Raw genomic sequence first — 14,600 nt, forward strand, 5'->3', positions numbered from 1 at the left:
GCGAGAAGTCCAAGCGGGTCGACGGGCTGACCGGACGCTTGGCGAGAAGTCCAGCTAGGTCGACGGGCTGACCGGATAGCTGGCGAGAAGTCCAGCTAGGTCGACGGGCTGACCGGATAGCTGGCGAGAAGTCCAAGCGGGTCGACGGGCTGACCGGACGCTTGGCGAGAAGTCTAGACGGGTCGACGGGCTGACCGGACGTCTGGCAGGTAAGTGAGGTAAGTCACTGGAGGGGAGTGACTGTGAGGACGCGTTCCCGGGATGGGGACATTAGGCGTCGATCCGGCTTAGATCCATTTCGGATATCTAAGTCGAGATCGTGACTAGATTCCGGTCTCGGAAAGACGGAATCTAAGTCATACTTTTTCTCATCTATAAAACTGTGCTAACATTCTTTTGCTGCAGGGTACATTTGCCTCGGACTAACCTTTTCTTGCAGGAGAAGGACTTTCCGGAGAAGAGGGGTCCGGGCGCCCGGAGGGGATCCGGGCGCCCGGAAGGCAAATTTCATCCAGCCGAGTCGTCGCCACGTGGAGCATCATGGTTTGTGCAGCTACGTCACATTCCAGGCGCCCGGAAGGGATCCAGGCGCCCGGGACAGCATATAAAAGAAGCCTCAGGCAGAAGCTTCAGAATCAATCATCGACTGAGAACTTTCGACTGCTGGTCCCGCTGCTCTACGTTCCTGCGACGCTAACAAAGCTCCGACAAAGTGCTTCTTCGTTTTTGGTTAATTTTCTTGTCGGTATTACTTTGTTTCATTAAGCATTTCCTGTATTCATTTTGTAATTATTATCGAATTGCTAGTGATTGCCCAACGAAAGTGGTCAAGGACCACGGGCCTTCGAGTAGGAGTCGTCACAGGCTCCGAACGAAGTAAAAAACAACTGTGTCTACTTTACTTTTCCGCTGCGCTAATACTCTATATTTTCGAATCGATATTCACCCCCCCCTCTATCGAACCTATCGGTCTTACACAAAGGAGAGTAGCAAAGGAGTAACCTGAATCGAATGAATCAATCTCACAATTCTGGTGACTCATCTACTATATATGCGGGAGGCTCCATTAACATAGATGAGCATAGACGGAGATTGGTAATTTTTTAACTCTTATAATAATTTTTTATCTATATTAAATTATTTCATTATTTGTTATCATATTTTTTCAGACCAAGGATATAGGGAAGGTGCCCTCTTTCATTGATACTTTCACCCGCACTTTTAGGAAAAAAGATAAGACTTGGAGTGGGGCGAGAGTAAAAGCAATAAAGGTTGGAATTATTATTTATTTGATCTTAATATATGATTTAGATTTTAGTAGTTAAGTACCTCACTCTCTTAATATTATATGTGTTTTTATTATATCTAATCAAAATCTTATGTGTTTTAAAAAATAGAAAAAATATGATGAACTCGAGCTGGCCCAAACATGCTCACAAGCTGGTGATGTCGATAGTCAGGGGTTTGAGGACTCGGTTGGCAATAATTTGAGTTTATGGTTGGAGGCCAGTGGAGGACCAAAAGGGGGAAGGATATTAGGGATGTGTTCCTTAAGCAGAACCCAAAGAATAGTTGGAACATCTTCCTCCTCACCAGCACTTTCGACCCAAGAAAATAACTTGACTGAAGAGGTTATCAATCTAAAGGAAATATTATCGCAAAGAGACCTAGAAAGGCACAAAGAGACCTAGAAAGGGCGCAAATGGAGCAAGATATGAGAGAGTTGCACCGACAACAAGATTTTATCATGCGACACCTTCAGTTGAGCTCCGCTCTAAGTCAGATTCCTCTGCATGATGATGATGATGATGGCGGCGATGATAACAATGATGGTGGTGATGGTTGTTCATTATTTTAATTATGTATGATGATTATTTGTCTCATAATTAGTGTTTTAAATATTAATCCATGGCTTGCTAACTTTTCTAATTTTTATTTTAATTAATATTATTAATTTTTTTTTAAAAGGGTTGGTGAGGCGAAATATATGTCGGAGAAAAAAAATAAATATTAAGTAACACACCCTTAGTTGAGCATGTTATACTTTTAATTTTATTTATTTATTTTTTTATCGTTGCATTTGAAAAGTTAAATAAGGGTATCATTCATTTTATAAATTTGTTGAAATTTTCTACTACTGCATTATTAGTTCAAATTCTGAATTATGATTAGAGTTTGCCTAACAACCAAGTAACCATGAGTACTAAAAAACTAGTATCAACTAATTGATCTTGACTAGTTTGTGTTTTCTTCATTTGAGACATTTTCATATGATAGGAATTTTAAGAATGCAACTCATGCTCTCCATGTCAGATGGAAAGAGGATATTTATAGCTATTATTTGATATGGTGAAATAGGTTGTATCATAACAATTTGATTTGGTAAAATATGTTGTATCATATTTAGGATACTTGTAGTTAGCTTCAAGGTACTTCTTATAATTTAATTTACCATTGCTATGAAATGGATGGTTCATACTAGTTTTAAGGTGCTTCTTATCATTTAATTTACCGTTGCTATAAAATCCTGATTAATACTCTCATTATTTTTTTGATTAAATAATTATGAGCCATTTTGGTATTAATTGTACAGGAATCTTTATTTTCTCATTGCAAAGTTATCTTATTGTTTAATTATGGGTTGTTATAAATATTACCATACTTTCTTCTTCCAATATAAAAGGGAGTACATGATATTGGTAAACTTATGAATGTTAAGTAAATTATGCCCCTACATTTTTTGCTCGATTCTATTTGTTTCCCTTGGTTTTAGTTTATTTATCATCATAGGTTGTCACTTTAGCATCTTAAATTACTACTCTGTAGAGTGAGTTCTTACCATTATTGCAACGAATCTGTCTACATAAATAGGGCCTACATAAATAGGGACATTATTGCAACCAATCTAAGTACATTGAAGCTATAGTTCGGTTATTTACCTTTTGTTTCACTACTCAATATAATTCCCATTAATACTGTTATCACCCTCTACATCTTCTACGTGTGTTTGACATCTTCAAATACTAGGCTACTAGCTGGATCTATTTCTATGCCTACAATACAATTTATACAACATCCTCAAGCACCAAGCCTCAAACCAAGTTTGTGGTGCCACACTCCCATGCAAGCAAACTAATTATGAGATTGTTAGAATTTAAGTAGTTATCTTTTTGGTTACAAATGATCTGGTTTATTTGTTTATTTTTATGCAGGAAAAGAATATTTGATGGGGAAGAAAGCTTTTGCGGACAAGATGAGTTGTATCTTAGTTCTTTTTTTAATTTAAATCCTTGTTTAACTTCTTGGATTGTTAGACTTGTATAACTTTTGGAGTGTGGAACTTGTATAATATTTTGGAGTAGCTTGAAGAAGAAAGATCTTGTATAACTTGTTGAGACCTTTGAATTTGTTGAATTATGATTTGATTTAAATTATTAATAGATGTATGTGAAATAGGATGTGATCATGTTAATTAGGATGTGTTGAATGTATATAATGTGTTATTTGAATTTGTTGTATATGTATGTATTGATTAAATTGTAGAAATAAATTGTTTCTGAAATTTTGTTTTTGATTTAGGGATGAATTTGGCAACAAAAATAATTTATTTCCATTTTATCGTAAATATTGTACATCGATAATTTCGTGACAAAATCATTTTCATTCCAAATTTCGTCACAGATTCTAGGACGAATCCACACATTCATCCCAGAATCTAAGACGAAATATGGGATGAAAATTTATTTGTTGCAAATTAAATTAGTATTTTCGTTGCCAAATTCATCACAAATTTGGCAATAAGAATAATATCTGTTGCAAAGGTTTGATGAAAATGATCGACGAATTTGGCAACAAAAATCTAATTCATTGCCAAATTTTGTCGTCAAATTAGGGACAAACTTGGCAACAAAAAATAATTCGTCACCGAATTCATCCCCAAATTCATTGCAGATAAAGAACCTTGTAAATGGATCGCCTTGAAATTCAGCTTGGGGAAGGGTATTGACGCCACACTCAAGCAAGATGAGAAGGTGAGTGATAAGTCATGGGGTTTGATCGCCACAAGTTGCCTTGATAAGATCGGAATTAGTTCTTTGCCTAAGAACTAAAAGGAAGCTCTCACCAAAGAGAAACTAAAATTTTCATTCAAACTTGATTTTCCATACAAGAGTTCTCCTATTTAACATCCCTTAAGATCCACTATGCACTAATTATGCAATAAATATCATGCTTACATGCATGGTATTTATTATCCACTAATGCAACCACTAATCTCTATTACTAGCTTAATGCAACCATGCATGTATGGTATTTATTATACTAGTTTAGGAACTCTAAAAAATACATTAAAAACCCACAAAGGACATCAAAAGTCTCAAAAATGCATTCTCACTTTAGGATGTGATAATGTTAATTAGGATGTGTTGAATGTATATAATGTGTTATTTGAATTTGTTGTATATGTATGTATTGATTAAATTGTAGAAATAAATTGTTTCTGGAATTTTATTTTTGATTTAGGGATGAATTTGGCAACAAAAATAATTTATCGTCATTTTATCGTAAATATTGTACATCGATAATTTCGCAACAAAATCATTTTCATTCCAAATTTCGTCACAGATTCTAGGACGAATCCATAGATTCATCCCAGAATCTGGGACGAAATATGGGATGAAAGTTTATTTGTTGCAAATTAAATTAGTATTTTCGTTGCCAAATTCATCACAAATTTTGCAACAAGAATAATATCTGTTGCAAAGGTTTGATGAAAATTATCGACGAATTTGGCAACGAAAATCTAATTCGTTGCCAAATTTTGTCGTCAAATTAGGGACAAACTTGGCAACAAAAAATAATTCGTCACCGAATTCATCCCCAAATTCGTTGCAGATAAGGAACCTTATAAATGGATCGCCTTGAAATTTAGCTTGGGGAAGGGTATTGACGCCACACTCAAGCAAGATGAGAAGGTGAGTGATAAGTCATGGGGTTTGATCGCCACAAGTTGCCTTGATAAGATCGGAATTAGTTCTTTGCCTAAGAACTAAAAGGAAGCTCTCACCAAAGAGAAACTAAAATTTTCATTCAAACTTACTTGATTTCCCATACAAGAGTTCTCCTATTTAACATCCCTTAGGATCCGCTATGCACTAATTATGCAATAAATATCATGCTTACATGCTTGGTATTTATTATCCACTAATGCAACCACTAATCCCTAATACTAGCTTAATGCAACCGTGCATGCATGGTATTTATTATACTAGTTTAGGAACTCTAAAAAATGCATTAAAAACCCACAAAGGACATCAAAAGTCTCAAAAATGCATTCTCACTTTAGGATGTGATAATGTTAATTAGGATGTGTTGAATGTATATAATGGGTTATTTGAATTTGTTATATATGTATGTATTGATTAAATTATAGAAATAAATTGTTTCTGGAATTTTGTTTTTGATTAGGGATGAATTTGGCAACAAAAATAATTTATCGCCATTTTATCGTAAATATTGTACATCGATAATTTCGCGACAAAATCATTTTCATTCCAAATTTCGTCACAGACTCTAGGACGAATCCACAGATTCATCCTAGAATCTGGGACGAAATATGGGATGAAAGTTTATTTGTTGCAAATTAAATTAGTATTTTCGTTGCCAAATTCATCACAAATTTTGCAACAAGAATAATATCTGTTGCAAAGATTTGATGAAAATTATCGACGAATTTGGCAACGAAAATCTAATTCATTGCCAAATTTTGTCGTCAAATTAGGGACAAACTTGGCAAAAATAATTAGCCAAATCTCATCCCAAATGATAAGGAACCTTGTAAATGGATCGCCTTGAAATTCAGCTTGGGGAAGGGTATTGACGCCACACTCAAGCAAGATGAGAAGGTGAGTGATAAGTCATGGGGTTTGATCGCCACAAGTTGCCTTGATAAGATCGGAATTAGTTCTTTGCCTAAGAACTAAATGGAAGCTCTCACTAAAGAGAAACTAAAATTTTCATTCAAACTTACTTGATTTTCCATACAAGAGTTCTCTTATTTAACATCCCTTAAGATCCACTATGCATTAATTATGCAATAAATATCATGCTTACATGTATGGTATTTATTATGCACTAATGCAACCACTAATCCCTAATACTAGCTTAATGGAACCATGCATGCATGGTATTTATTATACTAGTTTAGGAACTCTCAAAAATGCATTAAAACCCCACAAACGACATCAAAAGTCACTTTAGAAAAATCCCCCCCAAAAATACATACTAAAATGGTCCTCATGTTGGTCCAATTTCACTTTCAAATTGAAGGAATGTGATCCATTTAGTTGTTGCCTCCATTGTGCATTAATCCTCCTTTTCCTTGAGCCCCATTATTAAGCCTTCCAAAGCTTGCTTCATTCTCTTAGTCTTGGATCTCGTCATGGGTCCCCAATTCCCTTCAATGCCTCTTCTGGGCTCACATCAGTTGCTAAGTTTGCAACAAAACAAATACTCATTCTAAAATTCTATACAATATTGTGACGAATAGAGTTTTTGTTGTAAATTTAGCGACGAATATGGGGATGAAAATATTATTCGTCGCAAATTTCGTCCCCAAATTTGTTGCCATGTTTGAAACAAAAAAATATTCATTCCAAAAGTTGGCAACAAGAAGTTTGGAATGAAATTTTTTTTGTCCCAGAATTCATCCCAAAAAATTTTACAACGAATTTTTTTTTTATAAATTCATCCCAAAATTTGTCCAGAAAACTATATTTTTTGTAGTGTTGATTTCCTCTGGAGTTCCTCCCGTGTACATTTTTACTCCATTTTCACTTTAATATGCGTCCTATCAATCAAAATATGCAAAGAGCATATCTCCGAACATAATATAATGGAAGAATGACATTATCATAAAATAGGGTGCAATAAACATAGAGTATGCTAATGAAATACAAGTAGATGTGCGTCAAAACATTCATAAAAGTGTATATAATATATGCACATCACACCCCCAGACTTAAACCTTTGCTTGTCCTCAAGCAAAACCCGCAATCTAGATTTATGTGCATAGATGGCATGTAACAATCCCTAATGAATCAATATAAACCTATCATATAGTTTCATTAATGAGCATGATACAAAAATTATCTGAGTGTGGCCTAAGTAGAAGTTCTCCGTGCTCAATGTAATAAGTAGCTTAACTTACTCAAGTGTCAATCTCTAAGGCTAGTAAAATTTTCATTTGACCGTGTTCCTCATACTTCCGGCGATAGGCACTTACCTGGCACACACAAGGTTTATCCGCCACAAAAATGTTATGCATCGTCTACACAAGGTTTCAAAGGAATACTCAGTATCAAGAGAAACATAGCATTCATTTCTCCAGTAACCTGACTCGGTCTCAAAGGGGTGAATTGCTAGTTTCTACTCATGATAACTATTTTTCTATCCCTTATTTTTTTCTTCTTTCTTTGAATGTTTGCAAAGTATCAAACTTGAACAAACCTTCATTTTTTTTGGGGATTGATTTTTCCAAATGAGTTTACATGATCTGAGTTTATCCAGTAACCAAAATGTAGTTGAGAGGTCACCATAGAAACAAGAGTACTAGTCCGGTTCTATAAATCATGACTATTTTTAAAAATATCTACCATCAAAGTCAAGCATAATGTGAAGAGATCCTAAAACTATACCAACATTCAAATTCTTCTAGTAATAACAATGCTCGCTTCATGCTACTATGGATAGGAAAACATAGATCAATAGATATACTAGCATACCAAATCACATAACATAAATATTTAGATGAAACGTGTTAGCATTTTGCATTAAGGAACAAATAATCATGATGTGATGAGTGATGCAACTAACAAAATTTTATTATGCAAAATGAAATAAACAAAAACTAAGAAGTATGACAAACACTAAACTAAACTAAACCCAAACATCCCCCCAGACTTAAACTTTTCATCATCCCGATGAAAACTAGAAATGTAATGTGGAGGAAATTTATGAATTTTAGAGAAGCTACCAAGTGGTGAGCTCCAAGTTGTTGAGACATCGATGTTCTAAAAGATACTCCTCTATCTGATGCTCACATTTCTCCACAACTTTGAATTCTACAAAAATAAATAGACAAGAAAAATTAAGTAGAGGGATTAGAGTTATTATGAACGAAGTAAAGAAACTAGAAAGAAACTAAAACTAAAATGAAATCAAGATTAAACTTGGGTTACTTCCCAAGAAGCGCTTGTTTAAGGTCATTAGCTCGACCCCTTATTAGGCTCATTGAAATGAGAAACTTCCGGACTTTTCTTCTAATGGCCCATGTTATTATGAAGAGAGATGTCATTATAAGGACAATGTAGTGTATCACCGCTCTCTTCATCTTTGTCTCCTTAAGAGTCCTTTTTGGTGGTTGGAGACAGTTCAGATTGAGCTTCCAATTATAGACCTCATGAAAACCTGCACACCCAAAAGAAAAACAAATCTCCCATAAGCATGTTAGATAAGATAGAACCATAACCATATCAAGATAAGCTGAATGAATAATAAAAATTGAATCGCATCCAACAAAGTCAATAATGTTTTTCAAAAGATCACAAGAAATACTAACCTTGCTTTGCTGAGAAATACCTGAAAGTTTCATACAAGTTAATGTGTCTTTTTTAGAATTAAGTACTGGTTCTGGCTCTGGCTCAGGTGGAAGTGCAACTTAAGTTGGTGATTCTTGAGAGTCTGCATAAGTCCCAACACATTGATCCACAACATGTTCAATCCTTGCAATTCTCATAGTGTCTAATGGTTGTGTGGATAAAGGAGGTGATTCTTGAGATGCTGCTTCCACAACACAACTCCCTACACTTCCTTTTATAACATCATCATCAACACAAACATCAAAAAATAAACCAACATCTATATCTTCAGCGGGAGAATCTACTACAGGAGGATCACTGACTTCATTTGCATTTTTAAGTTGATCTACCTCATTACATTCATCATTTGAAAATTTAATTTCACTATAATCCTCTGTAAAGTCAGAAGGTAGATCTGAAAACTTATTATCTACTACATTATCATCACAATCCTCATCTAAAGAGTCTTCATCTTTATATACATCCCAAAATCTGTACTCAACCATATTAGAATCAAAGAATTTTTTAAAGTCTTTGTTTTCGTTGACCCTCACTAGCCTTTATGGAAAAGGAACCCGTAGTGAAGGTCTTGGGAAAGATTGAACTTCCTTTTTCCCATATTCTCTTTGAGCTTGCAGAGGAGGTCCAACTTGTTTATCTAGTATTGGTATGATCAACGTTGAGGGAAAGGTAGTTGTGGCCTTTGGGAACTTCCTGGAGTAATGGAACTGAGTTCTTGAGGTCTTCTATTGTTCTCCTCCTCAATTATGTACAAGTCCTTTTTCAGAAGTTCTTCATGATTCTTGCTACTTCTCAACTTAATATCATTATCATTTTCACTAGATCGTATCTGTGTAGGAGGGGGATCATGTTTGAACCATTTTGAAACTATACTATCAATCCTTGCCTCCAACTGTTTATACCTCACATTCTATGACTGAAGATTTTCAAAACACTTGGATGGTTGAAAAACATTGTGTCTGATAGACTCTCTTGTATTTATGGCTTGCACTTCTTGAATTTTTGAGGGAGATTCCATCCAACTTTTATCTGACCATTCTTGGAGATATAATGTCACATGATCAATTAATGTATATGCTTCGTCCACACTCTTGTTCATAAAAGAACCTCCAGTTGATGAATCCAACAAACACTTATCTAAGAAAGAAATTCCCCTATAGAATATGTGTAGGGTAAGCCATTTTCTCAAACCATGATGAGGGCACTGTCTTTGTAGACTCTTGAATCTATCTTATGCTTCAAATAGTGATTCTCCATCTGCTTGAGTAAAATTTGTGATGCAATTCCTCATATACACTGTTCTGCTTAGAGAAAAAAAAATAATTCATAAATTGCTGCTCTAATTGTTTCCAACTTATGATGCTTTGAGGATGGAGAAAATTAAACCAAGTCTTTGCCATATCTTTGATACTAAAAGAAAATACCATCAATCGAACTACATCCACTGAGACACCCTCACAGTTTACCATATCACAAAGCCTCAGGAATTCTTCAAGGTGGAAATATGGGTTTTCTGATATTTCTCCTCCAAATTTGTGACCTTGTATCATGGTAATTAACTCTGGGTCTAGTTGGGAACTCTTTGCTTCAATATGAGGTTGCACAATCGGAGATAAAACTCTTACGGAAATAGGTGCAGAAAATTCTCTCAAAGGCCTGCTTGACATGGTAGTGCTCATGGATATCTAAAGAAAATTATGAGAAAGAACACAAAAATGAAGAATTAAAGATAAGAAATAAAATGTTATATGAAAAACAAGAAAGAAAATGCAGAATTTAAATTTCAAGAAAGAAAGTGCATAATGAAAATAAGAAAGAAAAGACAAAAGAAGAAAGAAAAATGTTTAAAGTAACTCATATGCTAATCAACTAATATTAATCGAAAACCGTCCCCGGCAACGGTGCCAAAAACTTGTTACGTCATCGCAAGTGCACGGTTATGTCGTCAGTAATACAAAAGATTATCGATCCCATAGGGACTGTTGATTAAGCACTAGTTAACTTCGCACAACGAATTATCTAGACAATCTAAAATGGTTCATAAACATTAGCGAGAAAGAGAAAAGAGGAGAGAGAGTAAAGAGCGTAAGTGAATGAAGGGGGAATAGATACTAGGATTTGGGTTTCGTTGTGATGCTAGTTAATGCCCCTATGCATTGTTCATCTCCCTAACTCCATGCTTACACTCGTGTAGGAGTTCTAACTAGAGTCCGGTACAATCCTGTGAAGATCGCACAGAAGAGTTAACCCAAGTTCTAACGCCATTAAGTAGAAGAGGTAATTTAGGAAGTTCGATTATAAGGAACATCCTTCTGTCACCAGGGCCCACGGTCCACGTTCCTAAATTACACAGATCACTTCCTAACGGTAGATTAATGCAATTAAGTAGAAGAGGTAATTTAGGAAGTCTAATTATAGGGAACATCCATCTCAAACAAGGGCCCACGGTCCATGTTCCTAAATTATACAGATCACTTCCTAATCATTAATTTGGGAGAACCCTCTAAACTCTATTTAATCTTCCTAACAAGAATTGATCCCTGTTTCAAGGAAATGCCATAGAAAGTAAGGGATACCTTCTGTCATAAGGTCCTATGGTCTTATAATCCATGACTCTTCCTCTACCTGGTGATCTAAACCCTGTATTTACATGGATTGACCTCACATACATTTCATCAAATACATACAAGGCACAACACTCATAGATGATGATATAAACACTTCACAGCATAGGAAAATATCCAAATACATAGTTTATACATCACAACTACTTCCTACATCCTAGATCTAGAGATATACTCCATTACAAGGGAATTACAACCAAAAAATGATAAGTAAAGCAATCTACAACTCAATACATGGGGATAGAGAAAAGAGAATGCTTATCTTTGAAATGTAGAATCCTTAAAAGCGCTCCCTTGCTCCGGAGGAGGATGGATCATTGTGGATGAAGGAGAATGAAGCTCTAGGGTTTCTCCCTAAGGGGAGAACCCTCCCCCAAGGAGAGGGGCGAAGTCCCAAACCAAAGATGAGTCAAAGAATGAGGTTATTGACCCTTTTATACCTCCTCAAAACTACCCAGGAAAACTAGGATTATAGGGGTCCAGTAAACTGGGGTTTTCACTGATTAAACCAGGTTTTCTCATGATTCACCTTGAACCAAAGTTGTAGCTATTGAAATTATCTACAATCTAATATTTAGAATGAGCCTTGTCTCTAACCGATCCGAAAGTTATGGTCCAGATGAACACACGGTTGGGAGGCACGGCCATGCCATTTAGCATGGGTAGACAATGCTATCTCTCTGTTAGATCTGAATCAAAGTTGTAGATCTTGAAGTTAGATACATTTCAGTATAAAAACATACCAAAACTCCAACCGAGCGTAAGGTTATAATCATTTTATGATTGGTCTGCAATCTGCCCAGAATTCAGCACAGTCCTATTTTAGCGTGGCACGGCCTCATCCGGATTCCTCTCGGGTTGAGTCACACGGTCGTGAGGCTCACACGGTCATGTGGCTCACACAGCCGTGGCCTTCTTCTTCTCTACCAAAGTCACACGATCGTGTGGATTCACACGGTCGTGACCTTCTTTGCCTCTGGATTGTTGGCACGGTCGTGCCATTTGACACGGTCGTGTGCTGCCTGGCCACGGGGAGATTTGCATGGCCATGTGGGTCACACGGTCGTGATATGATTCACTTCAGGTTGGCCACACGGACGTGTGGCCTACACGACCCAAGCTTGATTTCTTTTGGAGTTGCTCCCGTGTGCGTTTTTACTTCATTTTCGCTCCAATATGCGTCCTGTCAATCAAAGTATGCAAAGAGCAGATCTCTGAACATAATATAATGGAAGTATGATATTATCATGAAATAGGGTGCAATAAACATAGATTATGCTAATGAAATATAAGTAGATGTGTGTCAAAACATGCATAAAAGTGTGCAATAAACATAGATTACGCATATCACTTCACTCACTAGGGCTTTCCATCTGCCTGGCTTCACTCATCAGGACATTCCATCTGCCTGGCTTCACTCACCAGGACTTTCACCTGCCTAACTTCACTCACTAGGTCATTCACCTGGCTTCACTCACCAGGATTTTTCATCTGCCTAGTTTCACTCACTAGGACTTTCACCTAGATTTACTCACTAGGATTTTTTCATTGTCTGGCTTCACTCATCGGGGACTTTCACCTACCTAGCTTCACTCACTAGGTCTTTCACCTGGCTTCACTCACCAGGATTTCCCAACTGCCTAGTTTCACTCACTAGGTCTTTCACCTGGCTTCACTCAACAGGATTTCCAACTGTCTGGCTTCACTCACCAGGACTTGCCTTTGCCTAACCTCTAGTTAGGAATTTACCAGTCAAGTATCTGGTCAACCTTAACCTACTTGACTGTTCTTTACATCAAACTAGTCATCCCTTGACTAGAGGGGAATTGCACCAACAAACTCTCTAATCGGATGATTGCATCTACGATCTCCACGTATTGTGAAATCCAAACATCAAGACTTAAACTTGAGTCAACTTAAGCTTAGTCAACCTAATCAACCTGGACTAGGGGATATTGCACTAACAATCTCCCCTTTTTTGATATTTGACAATACCTTTAAGTTAGGTTAATCCCATAGCCTCAACTTTTGAGCGTTTCCTTCATTCTCTCCCTTTCCTAGAGGGTAAACTCTCCCTTTAGATAATGAAGACATAATTTACACCCTACATTCTCCCCCAAAATCTCTTAGAGGGGTAATGAATGCCTAACTTAAACCTTACATTTTATCCCTATTGGCACACATCAAAAACTCTCCCCCTGAAGAGTTACTCAACATTGTTCACAACCTACCATATTATTCACAATACCACAATGAAGGTCTCATATCCTTCATTGTATCCAATGCTCACCCTTGAGCATTAAACCTCTTCACAATGCTCATCCTAGAGCATTCATCATTCCAACAATGAAGGTCTCATATCCTTCATTGTAGCCAATGCTCACCGCTTGAGCATTAATCCACTTCATAATGCTCATCCTTGAGAATTCACAACTTAACAACGAAGATATCCACTCTCCATTATTTTTCAATGCTCAACCTTGAGCATTTACTCTAAAGAAGGTTAACCACCTTCCAAGGTGTTTGAAAAAAAATTAATTTTCATGTCCTTAAAAAGTAACTCCCCTTAAAGACATGCTCCAAACTTCTGTCATTGCACCAACAATGACTTGGAATCCCTAAACCTTTAGAAAACTCAAAAACATGAAGTTTTGAGATTTATCTAGTGTTCCTTGACCAATTCTCTTTGTTTTCATCATGTAAACTACCCTTAAATGTATATAAATATATTCCAAGGGGTTTAGGAGTGGTTAAAGGGACTAAAAGTGGCTTAAAGTGTTGAAATCAGACTTTTCCAACCAAAATCAGTCTTTTCAATCGATTGGGTTGGGACTCAATCGATTGGCACCATTTCAATCGATCATCTGATCGATTACGTGAGCTTCTGTTCATAGATAAAGTGCTTGAATCGATCCACTGATTGATCCAGGCTTGAGTTAATCGATCGACTGATCAATTCAGTGAGATTCTACTCATGGGAAACTCCTCTTAATCGATCGCTTGATCGATTGAGACACTCCAATCGATCAGGTGATCTATTGAAAGTTTGATTTCTTGAAAGTGAATTTCAGCCAAAATTCAAAAATATCCTAAAAATTCTACAAAATTCTAAAAATCATGAAACTTCTTGTAGACATTATTTATGATATATACTATCAAGAAAAAATAATTTTCTAAGAAAATACTTCCTATTTTAAAAAATTGACACAAACTTGTAAAATTGAAAAAACTTCAATGTTTCTTCCAAGTTTGTGTTTAACTTTTCAATTATGATTACTATCAAAAGATACTCTTCACCAAAGTTTTCCAAAATACATTT

General features: G+C 36.2%; 1 non-coding gene across 1 annotated transcript; it reads left to right on the forward strand.

Annotated features, from left to right (window-relative positions):
* The first annotated feature begins 9,844 nt into the window (after positions 1-9,844).
* LOC122013136 lies at positions 9,845-9,950 on the forward strand. The gene has a single exon (XR_006120476.1). It is a non-coding gene; the product is annotated as a small nucleolar RNA R71 (small nucleolar RNA).
* Positions 9,951-14,600: the final 4,650 nt, after the last annotated feature.

Source organism: Zingiber officinale, chromosome 8A (assembly GCF_018446385.1).
Source record: "Zingiber officinale cultivar Zhangliang chromosome 8A, Zo_v1.1, whole genome shotgun sequence".
NCBI lineage: Eukaryota > Viridiplantae > Streptophyta > Magnoliopsida > Zingiberales > Zingiberaceae > Zingiber > Zingiber officinale.